Genomic DNA, 7,486 nt, shown 5'->3' with positions numbered 1-7,486 from the left:
CTAAAAATGTAACTTTTGCATATATAAAACTTTTTCTTCTTCTGGATATCTGTTTCTGAGCTCGTGCTCAGATGATCCCGAAATCCACGCCGATAGCTGGCATGTGGATTTGTGCATCCTGGTGTATTTCTCGATCGTATGCTGCGAAAATCGCTCCGTCCCAGTGGCACATTAATTGCAACGGCGCCTCGCACTGTGGATGCGGATCAGCTGCTCGCTGGATGGCTCATCAATGTTTCTGAGCCCGGCTGGGCCGTGCACGTCGTCCGTTCGAGAAACGCGACCACACCAGACGGCATAAATATCTCTCCACCCACGACACCAGCCACCCCTCGCCCACAACTATACACAACCAACCACGCCAACTGGTTAGGCACATCTAAACCACCATCCGGAGTGTACGCGTGCGTCAGGACTAAATTCGTTAATTCCAGCTTATCAGCAGTCAATGTATCTCGAGTATTATGTGAGATTTGCAGTACTATTAAATGGGGAGACCCGGACGACTCAAGTTTGTAGGATCCATGGTAAACATACTTTCACATTTATGTTCAACTTAGGTTTCATTTATATGTGAATATACGGGTTGCTGACACATGAATACCCTCCAAATCACCGGATTAGCACTACATCCGAATCGCTGATGCTCAGAAGACGAACTCCTTTCTTTTTTGTCAAAGGCACTTTCGATGTATAAACACGCAAACACCTTACAAATCAACCTTCACCAAGTTCAATTTAAAATTCACTTATCATCCACCAAACCACCTCCCAACTCATCGTCGAAGCTGATTTTTCTGAAAGTTTGTAACTACAAAGCATGGCCCTCCAGATTTTTTGTCATTCCAATTTTCTTGGTAACCAACTTCTACACATTATTCGGTACATTTTCGTAAACCCAAACACAATGTCCAATTCTACCCTCCCAGGGTACAGGAACTTAATTGCATTTGCAAGCACATGTACTACTCCCTCTGTCTAGGTGAGTAAGTCATCTTAGGTTGTGCACCGTGACCAAGGCAGAGGGGAAAACAAGAGAAGTTAATGTTCATTTGCTAATTAATAGCCTTGCATGCAATGAACTGACCACTGCATGTCGTGTTTGGTAGCCTCAAGTCATTAAAAGCAGACACAGCCCACATCTCTTATTGGTTGATTCCTTTATTTATGTCAAGAAACAAAAAACAAGGTGAGAGTTAATGCACCACGCCTAAGTGTTTTGGGATTATTTGGTTTTCGTAAGATGACTTACTCACCTAGACAGAGGGAGTACCAGGGTGCACAGAACACAATTTTAATTAAGCTGTGCACTTACAACAAAACATGCACAAAAAATCCTTCTAAACCTATCAAGCCACCCGCAATACATTATTTCTCCTTCTGACTAAGCATGTGATGGATGCACCTCCACAAATTCAATGTCAACTCGTTACCGGGAGTGAGCTCATCCTTCAGGTCCTGACCAGATGCCACCGCCAATACAGGGTGGAAGTGCTTAAACCATTTCCTGTGAGGTACTAGTTAGTGTTTTTTCCATAAATATCAGGCCAAAAAGAAGAGAAAAAAATCCATGGATGGCAGTAATGCTTACTTATTGAGAACGTTTTCTCCACATTCCATCATGTTCACATTGAACTTGAAAATGTCATGAGATCAGACAGTTGTACATGCTACAGCCCGATCGATGGAGGGTACTTCTCACCCTATTCACTCCTTGATGTATATTATCTGTATCTGCACTTGCAGCTTCTGCCCTGGAACCATGTGTTTTACCATGGTTATTCACCGTGTACTTAATCCCACACTTCTGCAGATAGTTCACAATCGCCTGCTGGAATCAAGATGCTGAGCCACCGTCACCACTAGTCATGCTCTTAGTCGGAGCTTGCCCATCACCACTAGTCATGCTCTTGGTCGGAGCTTGCCCGTCACCACCATCTGCAGTGCAGAACAAGGTGTATAATCAAGACAGGGCCAGTCAGCATAAGCCATACAATTCCATCTGACCCGTATGAACAAATACCTTCATCATCAAAATACATTTAGGAAATCAGCGTCCAGTTCTGAAATTCACAACAATATTATTAGATCAACGAACAGTTAATTGCATACACAGCAGACAAAATTGTTTTCACACATTTATTGCGCACCAGTTCTCCCCGGTTGTTGTCGTCTTCATCTTTAACTACTATAGCTGCATCCAGTATGCCAACCGGCACATAACCGTTTTGCTGTTCAGCTTCCATTTGTGCAGCTTCCTGGCTTTCGCTCTAGCTCATCCCAATTGATGTCATCCTCACCATCTCCCGTGCATGCGGGGTTGACGCTCCTCGGTCATTGACCATCAGGTGCTGCACCAGCTAAATTAACAGAACATGCCAATCTTTCAATCCGCAATCTTGGTATCATAGTGATAAACACAAACAGTATGTGGAAATTGACGTGTTGTAATTACTTACATCCGTTGTATCCTTCCACTCCAAGTCTTGACAGGAGACCCCTCGCTTGCTCGAATATACCTGGACGACATCACACAATCTTTTTTTACTGGATCTATAAAACAAAACAAGCATGAACACACATCACTTGAGAACCTTTGAAGAGTCCTGAATTGTCTATGGCTCGGTCGACTATAACAAGTGCTGCTGTTCGCTGCCTGCACGTTCTTTCCTTTCCTCATCTTCCGGTTCACTGGAACTTCCGGCTACACAGTTGTTTGATGCACCTCCTCTCGCTGGTATAATCCCATTAGTACATGCGTCTGAAAAACAGAGAAAACATGCTTTCATAATTATACGGCTATTGCTTTTGTGCCCTCTCTGGAAAAAACTTTGTACAATAGAACGAAAACTGCTTTAGGTTCATGCTCACATTCAAGGTCTAATTTTGCTCATTTTCAGATGCTCACATTCAAGGTCTAATTTTGCTCATTTTCAGTAATAGTGATTTCAGAGGCATCTTTGTAGAGTAATGTCAGACTGTCAGTGGTTCTGCTAGCTAAACGACCAACAAAGTAACCTACATTTTTCTTAAGAAAAATGCATTCTGCATTTCTGCATATAAGTTGCATACGTAGTTGAAGAAAAACAGTTGACGATCAGGGAGGATTTTGCTTCACACCTTTTAGTCCAGCCAGGGGCCTCTGGATTGACTCTGTCGTTCGACTGAGCCGACCTCGTCTGAGATGCATCACGACTACGGTGCACACCTTCCCGCGCTCTATCTTCTCCGACCTTTTCAGCGATATCAGACCCATCATTCGCATCAGCAGGAACCGAAAGACCGGCTCTGTTGTCTGAAAGGAAAACGAGGGGAACCGGATCTAACTGCTCAAGGTTGTCAGCGAACTCCTGAAAAAACATATGGCAATCACCGGCACAAAGGCAGTTCGTCAGGGCTCTCTTGCGTGTGATGCAGCTTTGCCCAGGAAATACCAAAAGCAATTTCATAGATCTGTGCAGACTAACCTGTCGACGGCGTCCAGCAGGAACTCCATACTAGATCCATCCATCCCCTTGTCGTCGACGGCAAAGAACGAGCGCCGCCGCAAGGAACAGCCGCAACACGAGACGCAGGAGTGGTACCGAGGATGGCGGCGAGGGTTTCCCCAAAGAGGGTGGCAGCGAGGGTTTCCAGGATGAACCAGGACAAGCCGAGGGACAGCCCTTTGCCCACATGTGCGCGCCTGTGGTACCCCGAATTCCGACAAACGACTCAGATGTCGACTCCCGTCCTGGACCCATTATCCGATCCCTGGCTCGGCAAAAAGGTTAACGTCTTGGTCCACGGCCTAGCACGCCATCCCGTGACCTCCACCCCTTCCCTACGCCGTGGCCCCACGCATGCGCCACTGTTTCACACCGTATTCACGCGTACGCCCGAATTACTGCCGCTCGCGTCGGACTCGCCAGTTGGAATTGTTCGCATCCCAAGCCAGGAATAGACGCGCGAGATTTCAGGTGCAGTTGCGCTCGGGCACCGAATCGCTGCTTCCTTCTTCTTCCTTCTATTCCTTCTTCCTAAATATATAAAACTTTTCTGAAAATGAAACTAATCTAAAATGTACTAAATCAGAGAACATATATAGATAAAACATTTCTAAAAATCTAACTTTTGCATATATGTATTTTTAAAACATCATTACAATTGAAAAAATACATACATACATACAAAAAACATGTAAAAAATACATACATACATAAAAAAAATACATATATCTAAAAAATACATACATACATATATGAAAATGTAAAAACATGTAAAAAAAATAGCACGCCGGCGGGCCCGGCAAAGGCGCGGTGCTCACAGAGGGAGGAGCGCGCGGCGGGCGGCGTCGGGGCAAGCAGGGGCGCGGGGAGTGGCGCGGAGACGGCGTCGGGGCAGGGCCGGCGCGTCGGGGCAGGGGCGGCGCGCGTCGGGGCAGGGACGGCGCGCGGCGACGATGTCGGGCGAGGACGCGGCGACGGCGAGGGCGCGGGCGACGGCGGGGCGGGTCGGGGGCGCGGTAGAGGCACGGCGAGGGCGCGCGGCGTGGTCGGGGGCGCGGCAGAGGCACGGCGAGCTCGGGCAGCATGACGGCGTCGTCGGAGGGATCGAAGAACTGACGAAATTTTCACAAGTGCTGGCTTATATAGCAAACCCATTGGTACCGGTTGGTGGCACAAACCGGTACCAATGCCACCTTTAGTCCCGGTTGGTGTCACCAACCGGGACCAAAGGCCTCTTTTCAGCAGCCCAAAGGGCGGAAGCGGCGGCCTTTGGTCCCGGTTGGTGGCACCAACCGGGACTAAAGGGGGGGGCATTGGTACCGGTTAGTGCCACGAACCGGTACCAATGCACCCCTTTAGTATCGGTTGGTGCCACCAACCGGGACCAAAGGCCTTGTGCTGCTGCGTCGAAAGTTTAGTCCCACCTCGCTAGTTGAGAGGGGCGCGCAGTGGTTTATAAGCCCTACTGCCGCACCCCTCTCGAGCTCCTCTCCATTGCAGGCTTACGGGCCTAATTGTCACTGCTATGACTGATGGGCCTACTGGGCCTTCTGCGGGCCTAAATCCTGGCCCATCGATGGGTTTCTAGTCGTATTCAGGCCGTGGTGGCCCAGTAGGTGGCATATTTTTTATTTCTTGCCTGTTTTTTGTTTTCTTTTTTCTTTATTTGTTTTGTTTTGTTTCTACTTACAACAAAAAACTTATTTATTTTATTTTATTTTGTTTCTAATTACTTATTTATTTTACTTTATGATAATTCTTTTTGCTATTAAAGTTTCTATGAATTTTTTTTTATGAAAATTCTTTTTGCTTTCAATGATTTTGAACAGAAAATACTTCGATAATTTTAGTTGCATTAATTTTATATAATTTTAGTTTCAATAATACTAGATGTTGCTTATAATGTTTTGAACAAAAAATACTTTGATAATTTTAGTTTCATAAATTTTATTTATGTTATTAAAGTTTATTATATGTTGTTTCTACTTATATATTTTATTAAATTTTATATTATTTTGTTTCTAATTACTTATTTATTTTATTTGTTATTTTTCATGCACCATTTTTCATGCATTTACTGATTATTTGAGCTATAAGACTTTTTGTACCCTAAAATTGAAAAGCATTTCAAATGAACTCTGAAAAGGTTGAAAGTTGGCATGGTATCATCATTTCATCCACATAGCATGTGCAAGAAAGTTGAGAGGGTTACGGCAAAAACTGGATGCACTTCGTGTACAAAACGGACAATCTCTTTCGAAGTATCAGGATTTCATACGGAAACTCGTCTGTTACAAAGGGATTTTATTTTTTGAAACTTATTTGAACTTCTGACTTTTTGTGTGTTCAAAATGCACCATTCAAAGCCACATCATCAATTTTCAACCCTTTCTGACTTCATTTGTTATTTTCCATGCATTTATTGATTATTTTGAGCTATAAGACCCTGAAATTGAAAAGCATTTCAAATGAACTATGAAAAGGTTGAAAGTTGGCATGGTGTCATCATTTCATCCACGTAGCATGTGCAAGAAAGTTGAGAGGGTTACGGCAAAAACTGGATGCACTTCGTGTACAAAACGGACAATGGTATCATACTCGTCTGTTACAAAGTTGGCATGGTATCATCATAATAGTTGCGGGAGAAAGTCTTCACTTTTTTTTCGCTTGTGTCATTTGCTTATTGCGCCGTAACCATGGATAATCTTCATCGTTTATCAGGATGCTTGGGTCAGCCTTGACTTTGAAGGGAGGAATTTCATGAAACTTTTCATAATCTTCAGACATGTCTGTCTTGCCCTCCACTCCCACGATGTCCCTTTTTCCTGAAAGAACTATGTGGCGCTTTGGCTTATTGTATGATGTATTCGCTTCCTTATCTTATCTTTTTCTCGGTTTGGTAGACATGTCCTTCACATAGATAACCTGTGCCACATCATTGGCTAGGACGAACGGTTCATCAGTGTACCCAAGATTTTTCAGATCCACTGTTGTCATTCCGTACTGTGGGTCTACCTGTACCCCGCCTCCTGACAGATTAACCCATTTGCACTTAAACAAATGGACCTTAAAATCATGTCCGTAGTCAAATTCCCATATGTCCACTATGTAACCATAATACGTGTCATTTCCCCTCTCGGTTGCTGCTCTCAACTTCCCGTCTTTCTTACGGTCCTCACTGTGCCATCGCATCAACTTGGCATGCTCTTCGTTTCTGAACAGACGTTTCAACCGTGGTATTATAGGAGCATACCACATCACCTTCGCAGGAACCCTCTTCCTGGGGGCTCGCTGTCAACATCACCAGGGTCATCTCGTCTGATCTTATACCGCAATGCACCGCATACCGGGCATGCGTTCAGATCCTTGTACGCACCGCGGTAGAGGATGCAGTCATTAGGGCATGCATGTATGTTCTGCACCTCCAATCTTAGAGGGCATACGACCTTCTTTGCTGCGTATGTACTGTCGGGCAATTCGTTATCCTTTGGAAGCTTCTTCTTCAATATTTTCAATAGCTTCTCAAATCCTTTGTCAGGCACAACATTCTCTGCCTTCCACTACAACAATTCCAGTACGGTACCGAGCTTTGTGTTGCCATCTTCGCAATTGGGGTACAACCCTTTTTTGTGATCCTCTAACATGCGATCGAACTTCAGCTTCTCCTTTTGACTTTCGCATTGCGTCCTTGCATCGACAATGACCCGGCGGAGATCATCATCATCAGGCACTGGTTCCTCTTGATCTTCAGCAGCTTCCCCCCTTGCAGCATCATTGGGCACATCGTCTGGTTCCTCTTGATCTTCAGCAGCTTTCCCCGTTGCAGCATCACCGTATTCAGGGGGCACATAGTTGTCATCGTCCTCTTCTTCTTTGTCGTCTTCCATCATAACCCCTATTTCTCCGTGCCTCGTCCAAACATTATAGTGTGGCATGAAACCCTTGTAAAGCAGGTGGGTGTGAAGGATTTTCCGGTCAGAGTAAGACTTCATATTCCC

The 7,486-nt window shown here is 44.9% G+C and overlaps 1 long non-coding RNA gene across 1 annotated transcript; it reads right to left on the bottom strand.

The window, feature by feature from the left end:
- Positions 1–1,145: 1,145 nt before the first annotated feature.
- LOC109746605 (uncharacterized) lies at positions 1,146–3,995 on the bottom strand. Its single transcript, XR_002228834.4, has 8 exons — positions 3,468–3,995; positions 3,121–3,350; positions 2,595–2,761; positions 2,460–2,519; positions 2,151–2,360; positions 2,024–2,063; positions 1,592–1,938; positions 1,146–1,507 (listed from the first exon to the last, which is right to left on the bottom strand). It is a non-coding gene; the product is annotated as an uncharacterized lncRNA (long non-coding RNA).
- Between the last annotated feature and the right edge of the window lie 3,491 nt (positions 3,996–7,486).

This window comes from Aegilops tauschii, chromosome 5 (genome assembly GCF_002575655.3).
Source record: "Aegilops tauschii subsp. strangulata cultivar AL8/78 chromosome 5, Aet v6.0, whole genome shotgun sequence".
NCBI lineage: Eukaryota > Viridiplantae > Streptophyta > Magnoliopsida > Poales > Poaceae > Aegilops > Aegilops tauschii.
This window is presented reverse-complemented; position numbering and strand designations above follow the sequence as displayed.